The sequence below is a fragment of the Pogoniulus pusillus genome, chromosome 13 (assembly GCF_015220805.1).
Source record: "Pogoniulus pusillus isolate bPogPus1 chromosome 13, bPogPus1.pri, whole genome shotgun sequence".
Taxonomy (NCBI): Eukaryota; Metazoa; Chordata; class Aves; order Piciformes; family Lybiidae; genus Pogoniulus; species Pogoniulus pusillus.
Window position 1 is genome coordinate 203,132 of NC_087276.1, and position 20,326 is coordinate 223,457.

A 20,326-nucleotide genomic window follows, 5' to 3' on the forward strand; every position below is an offset into this window, starting at 1 on the left:
TTCTACACAGCAGTTCCCACTCGTTTTGTTACTGACTCTCACTGAGTTTTTTTCCTTTGTGCAGTCTCTCTGACCTCCTTATCACCTCCCTGCCAACCTAGGCTTTATCACTAGCTAGCATGAACTTCTGAACACTAAGAGACTTGGAACAGAAGGCTCTGAACCAAGGTTATCTTCTCTGTGAGTACCAAAATTGTTCATTGCCCAGATGTCTGAACAGAACCAACAACCTAAGTGTCTGACTAATCTGGCCTCAATATGTTCCCAGAGGAGGAATAGGAAGAAGAAATGCATCAGCTCTGTTGCACTGTGCAAGTTGGTAAAGATAGGTTTACAAGTTGAGAGCAAGGATTTTTACCTCCACCCAGACAAATGTAAAGTCACAAGGCCAAGTGTCTATCAACTATGTTTCCAGTGTGCAAACAGCTACATAACCATAGATAAGCATGACAACACTGTTTTGAGGTCGACAATGAATTAAGCACTTTGTTGGTACCATAAAAAGATTGGCCAGCTTGGATTCAGCTATACGCCCTGGTATCCAGCGTTGCTGATTTACTGCCCATTTTGAACAATGCTGCCTTCCTTTGTCAAACTGGGAATATACAGTAACAATGCAACAAGCCAAAAATGCTTGGATACTCTGAACTGTCCTGCTCTACAGATATGCACACTTAGCATATGGCATTTACCATGTGAACAACAATGCAGCAGGAAGTCATGACTTCTTCAATTCCTGAAAGGAATGCAAGTCCTGAAAATCTCAAGGACATTCCTCCCTCAAGAGTAACATTTTTTGTCATGTTGCAAAAACGTAATTGTTTCAAAAGTCAAGATAAGCTTGTTATTAAAACAGAATGTGCATTTAGCTGCTTGGAGTTAGAATATCTATGTGAAATACCACAGCATCTGTACCACCATAGTTAGAAGCAATTTAGTCATATGATGAAGAATTCTGAAAGAGTAGCTCCAAATACACCAGAATGTATATTTTTTAATACTTCCATCTACTGCACTTTGGAACCCAGCTGGATTTTCAGGTTTTGTATTTGTTTTATGTGTTGCCTCTGCATGTGTTTCCAGAATTTGTGCCTCTGATACTGAAAGTTGGTTTTAGATGCAAACATTTATATTCTGAAGAAACATGAATCATAGAATGGTCTAGTTTGGAAGGGACATCAAAGCTCATCCAGTTCCAAACCCCTGCCATAGGCAGGGACACCTCTGACTAGAACAGGTCACTCAAGGCCTCATCCAAACTGGCCTTGAACACCTCCAGGGAGGAAGTAGCCACAACCTCCCTGGCATCCTCACTGGAAAAAAACCTTTCCTAACATCCAGTTTGAATCTCCCCTCTGCCAGTTTAAATCCATTACCCCTCTTGTCCTGCCATTACAAGACCTTGCAATAGTCCCTCCCTGGCCTTCCTGTAGCCCACTTCAGATACTGGAAGGCCACTATAAGGTCTCCTGGAAGCCTTCTCTTCTCCAAGCTGCAGAGCCCCAACTCTCTCAGCCTGTCCTCACAGCAGAGCTGCTGCAGCTCTCTGAGCATCTTGGTGGCCTCCTCTGGACTGGCTCCAACAGTTCCATGTCCTGCTTGTGTTGAGAGATCCAGAACTGCATACAGGACTCCAGGTGGGGTTTGAGGAGAGCAGAGCAAAGGGGCAGAATCCCCTCCTTTGCCCTGTGCCCACACTGCTCTTGCTGCAGCCCAGCACAGGGTTGTGTCTGGGCTGCACTCACACTGCAGGCTCATGTGGAGCTTTTCACCAATCTAGACCCCCAGGACCTTTTCCTCAGGGCTGCTCTCAGCCATTCCCCACCCAGTCTGTATCTGTGCTTGGGATTGCACAGACCGAGGTGCGGGACCTTACATTTGGCCTTGTTGAATGTCATGAGGTTAGCCTGGGCACACCTCTCCAGCCTGCCCAGGTCTGGATGGATCCCTCCCCTCTAGCAAGTCAACTGTGCCACACAGCTTAAGCAATTGTAAACTTGCACTCGCTTCCTCCATCTATGTCACTGACAAAGACGTTACACAGCACTGGTGCCAGCACTGACCCCTGAGAGAGCCACTTTGCACTGGTCTCCAGGTGGACATTGTGCCCTTGATCAGCACTCTCTGCATGCCACCATCCAGCCAATTCCTTATCCAGCAGTGCTCCACCCAGTACATCTGTGTTTTTCCAGTTTGGTGACCAGGATGTCACGTGGGACAGAGTCGAATGCCTTACTCAGGTCCAGGCAGATGCAAAAAAACACTCTGAATCTATTAAACAGGTTTTCAGCATAATGGCTTCTCAGAATACAAGTGTGATGTCAGAAACAAATGCAGTAACATAATACAACAAAAAATAGTTTATTGACTAGGAAAAGTACTTTTTATAATGGCAAAATTCTAGTTCTAGAGTTACTGAAAGGAAACATTTACTCATTTTTCAGGGTATTTAACAGGTATACCCATGTGATTCCACAAATATCATAAGCTTAAAGATGTTCAAGCTGCAACGTCCCTTTTTCCACCCCTTCCTATCTATTAATTCTTCCTGGCAGCCACCCGCATTCAAATGGCCAAGAAGGATCTGCCTAACAAGACTGAAGTGGGAAAAACCTCCTATTTTATTTTGCTAGGTTATTTTCAGCTGGAAGCCCTCTGATCTGGCATATCAGTCATGTAAAGGCTTGCTCTGGCAAAACAAAAGAGAGAAAATAAATAAAAGGTAGTACCATCTCCTTCAGGCAGCAGACCAAGCCATAGAGCAAATTTCCTGCCACTCCAGGTTGCCCCAAGGGGCACCGCTGAACTTCACATTCAAGTTCAGTACAGCTAAGAGATGATGCTTAGATGATTTTCACCTTTCACCTTTTTGGCACACAATCACACACCCTTCAGTCACCCTTCCTGTACAGCGAATACCTTCCCATCTTTACTGAATGACTGATGTAGCCATTTTGAATATTCAAGTATCAGAATTATATTAAAACATCAAATTAACACATGGAAAAAGGATTAACGCTAAATTGAGAATTATGTTTTCAGCTACACTGTGCATTTTACAGGATCATTTGTCATTTTACATTTCTACTGAGCCATGCTTCACCAAGTAAGGGATAGGTGTCAAACCATGTAAGACCAAAAGCTTCAGGAATAATTAAGTTTTAATATTGCAGTTTTTCTCCAGTCAGTCCCTACTTTTCACCAGCATAACATATATGTAAAATAAATAGTCTAAAGATAATTATTTTACATTTTACCTCCAGCTTTGTAAGGATCAATACTCCTACAGATTTGATGTCAAAAACAGGACATTCTTCACATGATGACCTCATATATGGCTATATAGCCTCCCACTGCCTTTCTGCTCCTGCAGTGCCTTTTGTTGTAATTTACAGTGAAGCCAGTTGGCCTTTGCAAATGGAAGAAAACTTAGAAGTCATGGGTAAGAAAAAGACTCCTGGAAAGCCTCAGTCTAGTCAGCAGCAAACTCCAGGGCATGTGCCAAAATGATCCCTGAGCTGACTGAAAGAAGGTCAGAAGATTGTAGGAAGTGACCATCCGACAGATGAGCTTCTCTAGCTTGACACAGCTGTTCATCTGAGTTTTATTGCATCTGCAGAATCCATAACAACATGTTCAGTGAAAACCCAGCCCCTTAACTTAAGCTTCAGGTTTAGTACAGTGCATCAACATCTTCCAAGCCTTTTGAGTCCTTGGAAATCACAATGGAGCCCAGGTCTACAAGTGGTTTTCTAAAGGCAGTATGATGAGGAGGACAGGCGTAAGGAGGAACACCCACTAATAGCAGCTCTGCAGGCATCTACAGCATCACACAGCTGTTGTAGTTGTACCAAACTCCACAAAGAAATGGCTCCACTCCACAGTGCCTGTGTTCTGCAGTGCCACGTTTTGCAGTGGATAATTCTACTGCTTAGCCACTCTACCAGTTATAAAATTATATTAACTAATGGCTTCAGGTTGGTGGTGCTCATGGAATGGTGAGGACCTTTGTCACCTTCTTTTGCTTCTAAGCCTTACTGTCTTTAATTCTCATTTGAACTGAAACAGCAGCAAATAGTACCTACCAGATGCTCTCGCTCTTGGTGGGACAGAAGAAAACTTAAGAGATGCTCCAGCTGCTTCAGCCCATTAGAGGCAGTTCCTAATCAGACCTGAATGACTTTACTACTTCCAACAGTGCTGCCAAACTCCAGTGACAAAAGCATACTGTGTCTCTGGCCAAACACAACAGACAGGAGTCGAAGCTATTCTTTTCCCCACAGTAAGCTGAACAGACCGATGCAGAAGAGATGCCCAAAGGGGCAGTCCTTGACAAACCATGGGTGATCTATTGTGGGGAAGCCACAAAGGCACGCTGGGTTCAAGCCCATTCCCTCCACACTGGGAGAGGGGGAGGGCAGGGTTGGAGGGAACCCAGCCATTGTACTTGCACAAACATGTAAGAAATGAATACTCGAGAACAAGTTCGATCCTGAACAAAAGCGTATTCTTTTGTTTAGTAGGAAAATACGATTACACAATTGCACCATCTGCACTCCTCCTGACCCTTCCCCCTTAACTCCTTCAGTCAATAGCCACCGTCAGGCAACTCAGAGAAGAGCAGCAGGCCCAAAGATAATTATGCTCCTACAGGAGTCAGCAGGGGAGAGGACAGACAGCTTGGAAGTGAACACATAGAAAAACAGGCTGGGCTGCGAGCTGACATCTTGCCAAGGAACCCAGAAATGAACAAGCTCACTTCAAAGCTGTAACTGCAGGCAAAGCGCCCTAAAGCTTTCACCTCCATCACCGCAAGACAAAACCCAGGAAGCAATGCAACACCAGCCCTGCAGCTCCTGAAGAGACTTCTTCTGAAGAACAGAACTAAAGACGCTTCACATGTGCTAAGGAAGCATCATCGCAAATTCAGACTGTGCAGATGATTTTTTTATCTCCTAACCAAAAACCCTTCCTGTTCAATAAACGCATGTTTTCTTTAAAAAAAATCCACAGCTGCTTTCAAGCAACGCTGAAGAATTCCATCTGCCGCCAACACAGGCCTCTGCTACCGCCCGGCTGCCAGCAGCAACGGCTGCACAAGCGGAGAGGGGCGGCAGAGAAAGTAGTATCATAGGAACAAAACACCTGAGCTCTAAGTGACAACATTGATTCCTACACAAAATTCTTCTCATTTTACAGAGTAATGTTTTCATTTGTGTTTACTATCAATTTTGGAAATAGGACACTTGGTAATGCGGGAGAGGCTGGGAAAGGCCATAGGCCTTTAAAGAGTTAAAGAACTTTCACTGTCCTAGAGCCAGATTAACTCAAACAGACCTTTCTACAGAGAAAGAGACTGTTGCCAGTGTTAAAATCAGACAGCCCCCAACTAGGAGAAAAAAAACAAAACAAAAGCAACAAACCCATAGGGAAAGAAGTTGCTGGTCTGAGCAGCATTTACATCACTTTACATCCTAGAAGCATTGTACATTATGTGGGGAGGCCTGTGGATGTAGGGAGGCCTGTGGATGTGGTCTATCTGGACTTCAGCAAGGCCTTTGACACTGTCCCCCACAGCAAACTGCTGGCTAAGCTGTCAGCCCATGGCTTGGATGGCAACACTCTGTGCTGCGTTAGGAACTGGCTGGAGGGCCGGACCCAGAGAGTGGTGGTGAATGGTGCCACATCCGGCTGGCAGCTGTCACTAGTGGTGTCCCTCAGGGATCAGTGCTGGGCCCCATCCTCTTTAACATCTTCATAGATGATCTGGATGAGGGCATGGAGTCAGTCATCAGCAAGTTTGCAGATGACACCAAGCTGGGGGCAGATGTGACTGAGTTGGAAGGCAGAAGGGCTCTGCAGCAGGACCTTGACCGCCTGGACAGATGGGCAGAGTCCAGTGGGATGGGGTTCAATAGCTCCAAGTGCAAAGTGCTGGACTTTGGCTACAACAACCCCATGGAGAGATACAGGCTAGGGTCGGAGTGGCTGGAGAGCAGCCAGACAGAGAGGGATCTGGGGGTGCTGATTGATAACCACCTGAACATGAGCCAGCAGTGTGCCCAGGTGGCCAAGACAGCCAGTGGCATCCTGGCCTGCATCAGGAATGGTGTGGTCAGCAGGAGCAGGGAGGTCATTCTGCCCCTGTACTCTGCACTGGTTAGACCACACCTTGAGTATTGTGTTCAGTTCTGGGCTCCCCAGTTTAAAAGGGACGCTGAGATGCTTGAGCGTGTCCAGAGAAGGGCGATGAGGCTGGGGAGAGGCCTTGAGCACGGCCCTACGAGGAGAGGCTGGGGGAGCTGGGATTGGTTAGCCTGGAGAAGAGGAGGCTCAGGGGTGACCTTATTGCTGTCTACAACTACCTGAGGGGTGGTTGTGGCCAGGAGGAGGTTGCTCTCTTCTCTCAGGTGGCCAGCACCAGAACGAGAGGACACAGCCTCAGGCTGCGCCAGGGGAGATTTAGGCTGGAGGTGAGGAGAAAGTTCTTTACTGAGGGAGTCATTGGACACTGGAATGGGCTGCCCGAGGGGGTGGTGGAGTCGCCGTCTCTGGGGCTGTTCAAGGCAAGGTTGGACGTGGCACTTGGTGCCATGGTCTAGCCTTGAGCTCTGTGGTAAAGGGTTGGACTTGATGATCTGTGAGGTCTCTTCCAACCCTAATGATACTGTGATACTGTGATACTACTGTGATACATTACAAGTGACAACAATTCTAGGTATTTTTGACCACAGGAAAGTACTTTAAACCCACACTAATAGACTTCCTAATAGAGGTATGGATAAAAATAAATCAGCTTTGTGCCTCCCTACAGGAGTCTCAACACAGACTGTGAGCTATAAGCTCCAACACAAGATCTGTATGTCTCAAAATAACTCCACAATTTAGTTCCCACTGCTAAGCAGTCTTCCACAGAGAATTTTCTTTCAAGAAGTATTTTATTTTTAACAATTAACTAGTAATTATATTTCATTCTGCTATACACTGGGGAGAAGGAAATAAACAAGACTGAAAATTATTTGGAAGAAGATTGTACCAGAACACAAGTTTTGATGGAATAAAACCATATTTGTACTCACTCTCCAGGTGTACTGTCACTCAAATTAAGTAATTACCATCACACTCTAGAACTCTTGCAAAAGCTATATAAAGATAAGCATAATCTAATTAATCTTTCCATAATATAAGCATATTTGATAGAATTACAAAGAATCTTCAAGACCATCTAAATTTGCCAGACAATTCTCAAGTAACTCAGGCTCCTGCTTCAACTGAATATTTTTCCTCAAGGCAAAACTGAGATCAGCTGCACTACAAAGAGAAAGCACATCGGTAAATACAAGCTGAACTACACCAACAGGTGAAATTATATGTTAAATAATTAGTTCTAAAGCCCTAATCCACTCAATATGGCCTGAACTTCTGAATAAAGACTGGGGAAATTATTCTGTTTTCAACTTCATTTGAGTTAGACTTCTTTTGTTTACCACATCTTCAAGAACAGCACGAGCAGGGTAGACTTGAATTGATTAACACAAACATTCTTCCAGACTCATCTGCCATCTAACCAATGTATTTACCCAAGCATAAATGCAAGACTTGGAAGTCACACACAAACCATGCCACTGTTGAATGTGAAACCACACTGGACACTGCGCTAACTACAAATCGTTTCAGCAGAGGAAAGCAAACCAACAGCTTAGGAAGAGAAAGTATATAGAGTTATAAGAAATATCAGGGCAGTTAAGTTTCAAGCTTCCTTTCAGAAGAGAAGCTGACATACACTCTTTCTAGAAGCACTGTGCAGACATGGAAAGTGCTGCTAAAATCATGGGATCAAAAACAGTTGCTCCTGATTTCTATAGTTATTGTTAACTCTGTTACAATTTACTGTAATGACAGGTCAAAAGTAGAGCCAAGTCTGAAAAAAATGATTTACACAGCATGGAAGTTAAATCCAATGTTAATATCCCAAAGTTTAATAATGCTTCTAACTACCAGAAGACTCTCTCTCGTGGGCACAGATCTTTCTCCACAGCAAATGAAGGAATGAAAACATTGCTTTCAATTGCTCTGCATGTCATCTTCATCAGTGATTTATGGCAAGGGGTTTTCTGTTACAATCCCAGTACTTCCAGCCTCATACATCCCACTGTCAGCTTCTTCAGCACTGGTAAACTACACATGGCTCACTTATTTCTGCAGCCTTCCTGGTAGACTTCAGTGTGCTCTCATGTTAGGACTCCACTATTCATAAAAAGCTGAAACACCCTTAAGTTAACTACAGTTTGGCACAAGTGGTTTGTAAGAGCTAACCAGCTTTCACTAGTCATCAAGACATGAATTGAATCTAGCCAGGGAGGTCAAAGGGAACAGCAAGAATTTCTACAGGTATATTAATGTCAAAAAGAAGCCTAGGGAAAATGTGGACATGGAAAGGGCTGGCGTTCTCAAGGACTTCTTTACCTTAGTCTTCACTGCAAAGGCCTCCAGCCACACTCCTGGAGTCAAGGAAGATAATGGCAGGGACTGGAAGGAAGACCTGGCCATCACAAGTGAAGATTGGGTTTGTGATCACTTGAAAAACCTGAAAGTGTTCAAGTCCATGGGACCCAATGGGATACACCCATGGGTGCTGAGGGAATTGGCAGATGAGGTTGCTAAATCACTCTCTATTCTATTCCAGAAGTCCTGGCAGTCTGATGAAGTCCCCACTGACTGGAAAAGGGGAAATAGAACTCCCATTTTCAAAAAAGTTAGGAAGGAGGAGCCAGGGAACTCCAGGCCAGTCAGTCTCAACTCTGTGCCCGGTAAAATCATGGAGCTGATCCTCCTGGAGGCACTACTGAGACAGGAGAATAGTGAAAAGGTGATTTAGTACAGTCAGCATGGCTTAACTAGGAGCAAATCCTGCCTGACAAACCTGGTGGCCTTCTATGAACAGGTCACAACGTTAATAGACAAGGGGCAAGCAACTGATGTCATTTACCTGGACCTGAGCAAGGCCTTTGGCACTGTCGCACACCTCATCCTGGTCTCTCAGCTGGTGAAACATGGTTTTGATAGGTGCACCACGAGATGGATAAAGAACTGGCTTGATGGCCCCACCCAAAGAGTGGCTGTCACTAGATCCACATCTCAGTGGAGGCAAATGACAAGTGGAGTCCCTCAGGGATCAGTCCTGGGACCAGTCTTGTCACTATGTTAGTGACATAGACAGAGGCACTGAGTGCACCCTCAGCAAGTTTGCTAATGACACTAAGCTGTGTGGTGCAGCAGACACTCTGGAGGGAAGAGATCCACCCAGAGTGACCTTGACAGGCTGGAGAGGTGGGCACAAGCCAACCTCATGAGGTTCAACAAGACCAAGTGCAAGGTCCTGCATCTGGATCAAGGCAACCTCAAGCACCAACATAGGCTGGGCAGTGACTGGCTAGAAAGCAGCCCTGAAGAGAGGGATTTGGGGGTGCAGGTGGACGAGAAGCTCAACATAAGCCAGCAGTGTGCACTTGCAGCCAAGAAAGCCAACCAGATCCTGGGCTGCAGCAAGAGAAGTGTGGCCAGCAGGGCCAGGGAAGTGATCCTTCTCCTCTACTCTGCAGTGGTGAGACCCCACCTGGAGTACTGCATCCAGTTCTGGAGCCCCTGTTACAAGAGGGATATGGATGAGCTGGAAGGTGTCTAGAGAAGGGTTGTGAGGATGATCAGAGGGGTGGAACTGCTCTACTATGAGAAGGGACTGAGGGAGTTGGGGCTGTTCAGTCTGGAGAGGAGAAGGCTCAGAGGTGACCTTGTGGCCTTTCAGTATCTGAAGGGTGCCTATAAGAAAGCTGGGGAGGGACTTTATAGGCTTTCAGGTAGTGATTGGACTTGGGGGGGAATGGAACAAAGCTAGAAATGGGTAGATTCAGACTGGATGTTAGGAAAAAGTTCTTCAGCATGAGGGTGGTGAGGCGATTGAGGCCCCCTTCCTGGAGGTGTTTAAGGCCAGACTGGATGAGGCTGTGGGCAGCCTGATCTAGGGTAGGGTGTCCCTGCTGATGGCAGGAGACTTAGAACTAGATGATCCTTGTGCTCCCTTCCAACCCTGACTGATTCTATGATTTTACAGCAAAGTAACTTGAAGAATCTTCAAGACATCATCTAAATTTGCTTCTCTTGGAAGGAAAGACTTAAGTTCTGTGCCCTTGTTGGGTTTTCCTTTCTGAAGAATTAAGGTTCCAACTCTGCCTCACCTTCACAATTCATTTCCACATGAGTCTTCTTGACTTCACTCCAGGGGCCCCAGCATCACAACTAATCACTGGTGGATGCTGCTCTTTTTATCTCCACAGGCATTTGCCGTCTTTGATTCTGATAGACCACTGTTTCCAAACTATAAAATTCAGCTGCAAATATTAACCAGACTCTAAAGGTAGTATTTGCCTGGCTAAATTCAGATTCCATAATGCAGATGAGCTCATCACTGGGAGAAAATTAACACCAGTAAACGCCTGTTTCTGCAAGACAGTGAATCTTTTTCAGAAGTGGGGAAAAAAAAAGAATTAATCATATTAATCATATACACTTCCAGTATCAATACATAAACCCATCTAATCTCTTCCTCATAATCAACATAAAGGGGAAGAAACCAATGCATGCACAAAGACCACCAAAACCACTCTAGTATTTTTTCCATTTTTTAGTACCCTAACCTCCAGCTTCACAGCACAGGCTCTTAAGGCTAGTGCAGCTCATCTGTCACTTTTGGAAAGAAAAAGATCATAGAAATGCATTCAAACACCATCTTTTCATTAAGTAGCAGACACATAGTTCAATTCCCATTTAAACTAACCAGTAATTATCAAAGCATGCCATTATTTTTTATTAACACAGTATAATCAAGAGGTGGAGAAAAGGCAGAAGCAGGATCAGGGTCCTTTATGAAATTCTTATGAGGAAAAAATGCACTTAAACACAAATTCCAGTTTCAGAAGCTACTGCATGGATTTAATGATGATCTTATGTGAGATACTGTAGAAATATAGAAAATGCAGAAATACTGGAACACAAACCCTACGAGGAGAGGCTGAGGGAGCTGAGATTGTTTAGCCTGGAGAAGAGGAGGTTCAGGGGTGACCTCATTGCTGTCTACAACTACCTGAAGGGACATTGTAGCCAGGTGGGGGGTGGCCTCTTCTCCCAGGCAACCAGCAATAGAACAAGGGGACACAGATTCAAGTTGTGCCGGGGAAAGCTGGATGTTAGGAGGAAGTTCTTCCCAGAGAGAGTGATTGGCATTGGAATGGGCTGCCCAGGGAGATGGTGGGGGCACCTTCCCTGGAGGTCTTCAAGAAAAGACTCAATGAGGCACTTGGTGCCATGGTCTGGTTGACTGGATAGGGCTGGGGGACAGGTTGGACTGGATGATCTTCAAGGTCTCTTCCAACCTGGTTAATTCTGTGATTCTATTCAGAAAACTGTCCAAAATAATCTGAGGTCATGCACCAGTGAAACCTAGGCATGTTCCTGCATGAAAGTAAAGCCAAAACCAGACTGAAAGATCTACAATTTGGAAATCAACAACTTGTTGGGCCAGAAGCTGAAAACAGGGTCTGCTGGATACAAAACCACAGAATGGTGGAGGTTGGAAAGGACGTCTGGAGATCACCTAGTTCAACCCCTGTGCTAAAGCAACAAAGCAGGTTGCCCAGGATCACGCCTGAATGAGTTTGGAATCTCTCCAGACAAGGAGACTCTACAGCCAATCTGGGTAGCCTGTTCCACTGCTTTAGCAACATCACGGGAAGGAAGTTTTTCCTTATGCTTAGGAAGAGCTTCCTATGTTGCAGTTTCTCTCCACTGCCCCTTGTCCTATCACTAGCCTCCACTGAAAATAGTTAGGCTCCATCATCTTAATTCACACGGGAACTGATATGATCTGAGGCCACTTCTCTGTGCTCTGGAAATTACAGGATACTTGTTGTGGGCCACTCCAAACCTCTTCTTCCCCCACCCTCTGTCTCCGGAGTTTTGAATGGGGGAAGAACAAGGTGCAAAAAACCTGCCTTCTCCCTCACCCTTGTGGGTTTGAAGGGGGAACAGCAAAAGGCATCTTTCCACACGTGTACTGACCTGGTGGGAAAGCCTGTGCTGGCATCAGCTGGTGATTGGCTGAATTCTTTGCATGCAGTATATTTGGCAAGTGGACACATTGCCTAGGAAAAATATTAAATAGACTGAGGAAAAAAGCACAAGGTTCCCACCTTTACAGAGTTCCCACTTGTGGACCATTCCTGCATGGGATGGCTCCCATTTTTGCACCGCCCCTGCTTTTAAATGGTCCCCCATTTGTGCACCATTCCATGTAAGTCTGCAAGCTTGGCAAGTCCTTGGCTCCATTTGAGAGAGCTGCTGGCAGCACCTGGACCCAGCTTCTCTTGGACCATGCCGTGTCTTGACTTCCTGCTCACTGCCCCAAGCTGGGAAACATGGCAGCAGTTTGGCTTTTCCCCGTACCGCTGAGGCAGTGCCGCTCCACAAATCTTTTGCCTCATGGAATTTGTTTCCGAAGACACTCAAGAGTTTTGCCATGTGGATCCACTATTGAATATAACTTGCAGTTTCAGAGGCTGCTGAGCTGAGAAATTCATCAGGGATCATCACCAAATTCCTACCTCATCTCTGTAAGTAAAGTCTGCTGTCTCCCTGGCTTCTCTGCTCAGCCTGATTTATAAGTGGGGTAAGCTGTGTTGTAGCTTAGCCTTTTCCATTGTCTGACTTTCCTAAATCACTAAACTTGCCATAAGCATCCTTGTGACGATTTCCCAACCAAATGAGAGCCTGTAAATAAACCTTAACTAGTTCTGTATATAGTTTGGGGAGGGGGCTCTTGGGAAAATAAAAACAATTCTATTTTTAGAATTCCTCCCTTGGCCAATTAATACCCAATCAAATCAATACTGCAAGATAACCGCTGTTCTTACTGAAAAGGGAGATGTTCACAAGTAAACCCATCTAGATGCCCACAAGTAAAGCTAGAGTTGGACAGGAACCTTGTGCTATCATTTAACTTCCCTCTCTAACATGCAGCCTTTGGGTAGGAAAGCGAATGCACCAGATTACTTGGTAAGGACATTGGTGGCACAATTAGAAAGCTTAATGTGCTAGTTTGAAGCAAGCTGGAATGTTTTGGTAGAAGAACTAGATAACAGGCAGTGAAATGAAAACAATTGATGTCAACTTCTCTCACAGTCTCGCTGAGAGCTCTGGGAAGAAGAAAGACTTTTTCTCCATTTTGTCTCTCACTCTTGCTTTTGCCTTAGACCTGGTCACATCTCATTAACCCTGCTCCCACTAACCTTGCTCCCTAACCTCTTGGCTGCACCTCTTTTCTTCCTGAGAACTGGGGTAAGGTTGAGAGGGCCGGGGGAGGTGTTGGGGTGGTTTGAGAGCCCCTCCTGGGGACTCAGGTTTCTGGGAGGGGAGTTGTGCTTTTGTATTGTTTATCCTTTGTATATTTCTGTATATAACTGTATATAACTGTATATAACTGTATATATTGTAAATAGCTGCTTGTAAATTCTGCTAGCTGTAAATAAATTGCTTCATCTATATTCCCAGGGTCCATCTGAGTTAGCTGGGGCAAATACAAAGTGTGGGGGGGCGGGGTAACCCCCAAACCATCACATTTTTTATTGGCTTTCCCAACGTGGGGCTAGAGATATATGGGAGTGATTGGAAATTAGCTCTGGGAATTAAGATGAAGCTAATCAAGCAGCTATTGTACTTGGTGGGGATTGCTGTGTGGCCTGTTTTCTGTTTTTTTGTGTACAATTGGATCAAAGATCAAATTGGTTATTTCTTGCTTCATGTAGTTTTTAAGAAGGCTAAAGTTAAGCTTTCAAACATGTTCTGGAGCTGGGGTGATTTTATTCTAGGTTATGCTGGTTTTAGTGTCACTGAGAATATTACTAGTGATATTACAAGAGTTTTTGTCAATAATGTGACAATCAATCGAGAGTCTGCTTTATCTACTGCTCTCATGAGGTTCATCCAGCCCCAAACTGAAATGCCAAGTCCATGCAAGGATTTTTACAGAAAAGAGATTGTGACAGGGTTGGTGTGCAGTAATCTGGCTCTTATGATTTTAATTTTCATATTAATTCTGGTATTATTTGTGAAAAATTCAAAACCAGTTTCTGTAAGAGCTAGGAAAAATTCTGTGTCTCAGAAGCAGTCTCTTTCACAGCAAAACAAGGGAACACAGTTATCGGCTTCCCCCTTGCCAGCCTCTGCCCCTCCTTCTCCAAGTGCTGGGAACACGGCCAATGTTCCCGCCACTAACATAAACAATAACAATGATAACAAAAACAACGGAGCACAGGCAGGTACCCAAAATCAGAATGTTCCTAGGAAAAATGATAACACCTCAGGGTTGGCAGGCATCCCAGGAGGACAGGCAAACAATCCCGCTAATGCTAATGCTAGTAACGCTAGCCCAGTCAGTCCAAATCCTAATGACACCAGCTCAGCCAATTCGAACCCCCAGCCAGCAGACCAGAACCAAAATCCTCCTGTTAAAAGCAAGGCAAGATTTGAACTCACAAGCTCCAGGTCAGACCCCCAGTAATACAAATGCTCCAAGTCAGACCTCCAATAATTCAAATGCTCCAGGTCAGACCCCTAAGGATTCAAACCCTCCAAGTCAGACTCCTAAAGATTCAAACCCTCCAGCAGACACATCCAAGTCTGTTGCTGCTCAGGCCCTTCTGGCACCTGCTAAGGCAAAAGCTAAGACAAAGAGTGGTTCGCAGGAGGATGTAAGAGATGGGACCTGTGGTGATCAGCAGCAAGGAGAAGAGGAGGAGGAGATAGTTAGTCTGCGAGACCTTGTAGATGTGCTGAGACAACAATACTCAAGTGAGAGGAGTGCTGTGAGGTTAGCTGCCAAGAGAGAGGATGGTTCCCATGAGTTTAGGAATGCTATGAGGAAGATTGTGTTAGGCCAGGCACCACCAGAACAACAGGAAGAAGAGGAGGAAGATGACATCCAAGGCTCCAAGGATCCACTCAGAGAGGTCAGGGAAGTTAGGAAGGAATACACAAGGGAATCAGGTGAGCCAATCCTAAGCTGGCTAGTGAGATGCCGTGGCATTGGTGCTAATGCTCTGCAGGTAGGAGACAAGTCTGCCAAGCAGCTGGGACCACTCACTAAGGAGAGTGGAGTGGACAAACACCTGGCAAGTCCTCTTGGTAGGGTTAGCTTGTGGACACGCCTTCTGTTGGCTGTGGCTATGAGATATCCTTCCCGAGATGATTTGCCATGGGCTGCCAAGAAGTGGAACACTGTTGAGCAGGGAATTAAGCTTCTGAAGGAGTTTGCTGTGAAGGAAGTGCTTTATGGAGATCATGGCACTCATGAGCCTGACGATATTCCTTTGGGAACAGGTCTCATGAAGAAGCTGATTAAGCTTGCTCCTTCATCCTATGCTAACATCTTGGCCAGTAAGTTTCTAGCAAGGAGTGATAATGGAAGATCTTTCACTGTTGGTGAATTCACTGACCAGCTCAGGCAGACAGAGGACAGCTTGTCACATTCTGGTATAATCTGTGCCATAGAGACTATGACTACAGAGCTTAAAGATGGTATTAGAGATGGCATTAAAGAGAGCATGAAAGAACTGAAGGAGGATCTCAAAAATCTGGTAAAGGATACCATTCCTGCATCATCTGAATGGGTGCATGTTTCTGCAGTCAGGAACAGACGCCCACCTCCTGCAAGGCAATTCCAGCCTAGGAGGAGACAAATTCCACCCAGACAGCAGCAATCACGTGCGTCACTGTGGATACTTCTGCGTGACACATACGGTGAGAACATGAACAAGTGGGATGGTAAACCTACTTCAGCTCTTTCAAAGAGGGTCAGGGAACTGCAGAGTGGCAGAAACAGAGGCAGCAATGCCAGGAAAGTAGCTGTCACTTCTTCAGCTCCTGAGAGCAACTGCAATTGTTCCAACAGTTGCAGTTCCTCTCACAACAACACCAATCATTGTGTACACCCTACATGCCATGTTCAGCATTAGGGGTGCCCTGCCTCCAGCCAGGAGGAGGAAAGGGATAGTGGAGAGAACCGAATCTATTGGAATGTATTCATTAGGTGGCCTGGCAGTTCAAGAGTTCGGAAATACAGGGCTTTAGTTGACACAGGTGCTCAGTGTACTTTATTGCCATCTAATTGCAAAGAGACAGAGTCCATTTCTATCTTTGGAATCACTGGTGGATCTCAAGAGTTAACTAAGATACAGGCTGAGATCAGTTTAACTGGTAAAGAGTGGAAGACACATACTATTGTAACTGGTCCTGATGCGCCTTGCATTTTGGGAATTGACTTTTTGAGACAAGGTTGTTTCAAAGATCCTAAGGGTCACAAATGGGCTTTTGGAATAGCATCTGTAGAGATTGAGGATGATAAATTGAAATTGTCCATTAGACCTGAACTTTCTGATGAATCTGCAGTTGTGGGACATCATGACATAGAGGACCTGGAAGTGCCAATTGCAACTCAAACTGTTCATCATAGGCAGTACAGAACTAACCGTGACTCTTTGTTGCCCATTCATCAGCTGATTCGTCAATTGGAGAGTCAGGCTGTCATTGAGAAAGCTCATTCACCTTTCAACAGTCCCATCTGGCCTGTGCGCAAACCTACGGGCGACTGGAGACTGACAGTTGACTTTCGTGCCCTCAACGAGGTGACGCCACCCATGAGTGCAGCTGTGCCGGACATGCTGGAGCTCCAGTACGAGCTGGAATCGAAGGAGGCTAAATGGTATGCAACCATAGACATTGCTAATGCTTTCTTCTCTATTCCCATAGCAAAGGAGTGCAGGCCTCAGTTTGCATTCACCTGGAGAGGAATCCAGTACCAGTTCAACCGTTTGCCTCAGGGGTGGAAACACAGCTCAACCATCTGTCACTCAGTCATCCACAATGCACTGGAGAAAGGTAAAGCTCCAGAGCACATCCAGTACATTGACGACATCATTGTGTGGGGCCAAACTGCTAAGGAAGTCTTCGAGAAAGGTAACAAAATCATTGACATTCTGTTGCAAGCAGGTTTTGCCATTAAGAGAGACAAGGTCAAAGGACCTGCCAAAGAAATTCAGTTTCTGGGAGTGCGGTGGCAGGATGGTCACCGTTACATTCCTCAGGATGTGATCAACAAAGTCTCTACCATGGCTGTTCCCACCAGTAAGAAGGACACACTTTCTTTCCTTGGTGTGGTGGGATTTTGGAGACTACACATTCCTGGTTTCAGTCAGATTGTCAAACCTCTGCATGATGTGACTCGTAAGAGAAACAATTTCGAGTGGGGACCTGAACAACAAGCAGCCTTTGATCAAATTAAGCGAGAAGTAGTCCATGTAGTGGGCTTGGGACCTGTGAGATCTGGTCCGGACATTAAGAACATTCTGTACACGGCTGCCAGTGACAATGGTCCAACTTGGAGTCTTTGGCAGAGAGCTCCAAATGAGACACGTGGTCGTCCACTTGGTTTCTGGGGACGTTGTTACAGAGGTTCAGAGACAAATTACACTGCAACTGAGAAAGAGATTCTAGCAGCCTATGAGGGAGTGAAAGCAGCTTCTGAAGTGATTGGAACTGAGTCACAATTGCTTTTAGCTCCTAGACTGCCAGTTCTTAACTGGATGTTCAAGGGTGTGCTAGTTTGAAGCAAGCTAGAATGTTTTGGTAAAAGAACTAGATAACGGGCAGTGAAATGAAAACAATTGATGTCATCTTCTCTCACAGTCTCGCTGAGAGCTCTGGGAAGAAGAAAGACTCTTTCTCCATTTTGTTTCTCACTCTTGCTTTTGCCTTAGACCTGGTCACATCTCATTAACCCTGCTCCTACTAACCTTGCTCCCTAACCTCTTGGCTGCACCTCTCTTCTTCCTGAGAACTGGGGTAAGGTTGAGAGGGCCGGGGGAGGTGTTGGGGTGGTTTGAGAGCCCCTCCTGGGGACTCAGGTTTCTGGGAGGGGAGTTGTGCTTTTGTATTGTTTATCCTTTGTATATTTCTGTATATAACTGTATATATTGTAAATAGCTGCTTGTAAATTCTGCTAGCTGTAAATAAATTGCTTCATCTATATTCCCAGGGTCCGTCTGAGTTAGCTGGGGTAAATACAAAAGTGTGGGGGGGGCGGGGTAACCCCCAAACCATCACATTTTTTATTGGCTTTCCCAACGTGGGGCTAGAGATATATGGGAGTGATTGGAAATTAGCTCTGGGAATTAAGATGAAGCTAATCAAGCAGCTATTGTATTTGGTTGGTGCATTGCTCTGGTCTGGTTTTGTTTTCTTGGCATTTAGTTGGTTAAAAGGTCAAATTGTTGCTTATTTCATTGATCTGGCTTATAATAAGGCTAAAGCTAAGGTTTCACATATGTTCTGGAGCTGTGGTGATTTGATTCTTGGTTATGCTGGTTTTAATATCTCTGAGAATATTACCAAGGACATTACAGGAGCTCTGGTCAATAATGTGACAATCAATGGAAATTGTGCTTTAAATATGGCTCTAATGAGAGTTATTCAGCCTAAGACAGGAATCCCAACTGTTTGTATAGGCACATGCTCATGTAAAACTGTTTTTCTTCTCACAGTTTTTAATATTTGCCTCATGATTTTAATATTCATATTAATTTTGGCATTATTGGTGAAAAATTCAAAACCAGCTTCTGTAAGAGCTAGGAAAAATTCTGTGTCTCAGAAGCAGTCTCTTTCACAGCAAAACAAGGGAACACAGTTATCGGCTTCCCCCTTGCCAGCCTCTGCCCCTCCTTCTCCAAGTGCTGGGAACACAGCCAGTGTTCGTGCCACTAACGTAAACAATGATAACAAAAACAAAAACAATAACGGGCAGAGCTCAGCAGGAGCCCTAGGAGGACAGGCAGGTACCCAAAATCAGAATGTTCCTAGGAAAAATGATAACACCTCAGGGTTGGCAGGCATCCCAGGAGGACAGGCAAACAATCCCGCTAATGCTAATGCTAGTAACGCTAGCCCAGTCAGTCCAAATCCTAATGACACCAGCTCAGCCAATTCGAACCCCCAGCCAGCAGACCAGAACCAAAATCCTCCTGTTAAAAGCAAGGCAGATCTGAACTCACAAGCTCCAGGTCAGACCCCCAGTAATACAAATGCTCCAAGTCAGACCTCCAATAATTCAAATGCTCCAGGTCAAACTCCTAAAGATTCAAATCCTCCAGCAGACACATCCAAGTCTGTTGCTGCTCAGGCCCTTCTGGCACCTGCTAAGGCAAAAGCTAAGACAAAGAGTGGTTCGCAGGAGGATGTAAGAGAGGGGACCTCTGGTGATCAGCAGCAAGAGGAGGAGGAGGAGATAGTTAGACTGCGAGACCTTGTAGATGTGCTGAGACAACAATACTCAAGTGAGAGGAGTGCTGTGAGGTTAGCTGCCAGGAGAGAGGATGGTTCCCATGAGTTTAGGAATGCTATGAGGAAGATTGTGTTTGGCCCAGTACCACCAGATCAGCAGGACGAACAGGAGGAAGATGACATCCAAGGCTCCAAGGATCCACTCAGAGAGGTCAGGGAAGTTAGGAAGGAATACACAAGGGAATCAGGTGAGCCAATCTTAAGCTGGCTAGTGAGATGCCGTGGCATTGGTGCTAATGCTCTGCAGGTAGGAGACAAGTCTGCCAAGCAGCTGGGACCACTCACTAAGGAGAGTGGAGTGGACAAACACCTGGCAAGTCCTCTTGGTAGGGTTAGCTTGTGGACACGCCTTCTGTTGGCTGTGGCTATGAGATATCCTTCCCGAGATGATTTGCCATGGGCTGCCAAGAAATGGAACACCGTTGAGCAGGGAATTAAGCTTCTAAAGGAGTTTGCTGTGAAGGAAGTGCTTTATGGAGATCATGGCACTCATGAGCTTGACGATATTCCTTTGGGAACAGGTCTCATGAAGAAGCTGATTAAGCTTGCTCCTTCATCCTATGCTAACATCTTGGCCAGCAAATTTCTAGCAAGGAGTGATAATGGAAGATCTTTCACTGTTGGTGAATTCACTGACCAGCTCAGGCAGACAGAGGACAGCTTGTCACATTCTGGTATAATCTGTGCCATAAAGACTATGACTACAGAGCTTAAAGATGGTTTTCAGGAGAGCATGAAAGAACTGAAGGAGGACCTTAAAACCTCAATTTCCAATCTGGTAAAGGATACCATTCCTGCATCATCTGAATGGGTGCATGTTTCTGCAGTCAGGAACAGACGCCCACCTCCTGCAAGGCAATTCCAGCCTAGGAGGAGACAAATT

The 20,326-nt window shown here is 45.3% G+C and overlaps 1 protein-coding gene across 7 annotated transcripts in view; it reads right to left on the reverse strand.

Moving 5' to 3' along the window:
• Positions 1-20,326, reverse strand: part of SPSB4 (splA/ryanodine receptor domain and SOCS box containing 4) — a 149,910-nt gene that overhangs the window by 112,028 nt on the left and 17,556 nt on the right. Inside the window, exon 2 of one of the 7 annotated variants that reach the window (XM_064152747.1) lies at positions 12,115-12,197. The exons of the other annotated variants lie outside the window; for them this stretch is intronic. The gene's annotated coding sequence lies outside the window, so the exon portion shown is untranslated. The remainder of the gene's footprint in view (positions 1-12,114; positions 12,198-20,326) is intronic. 7 annotated transcript variants of the gene reach the window in all.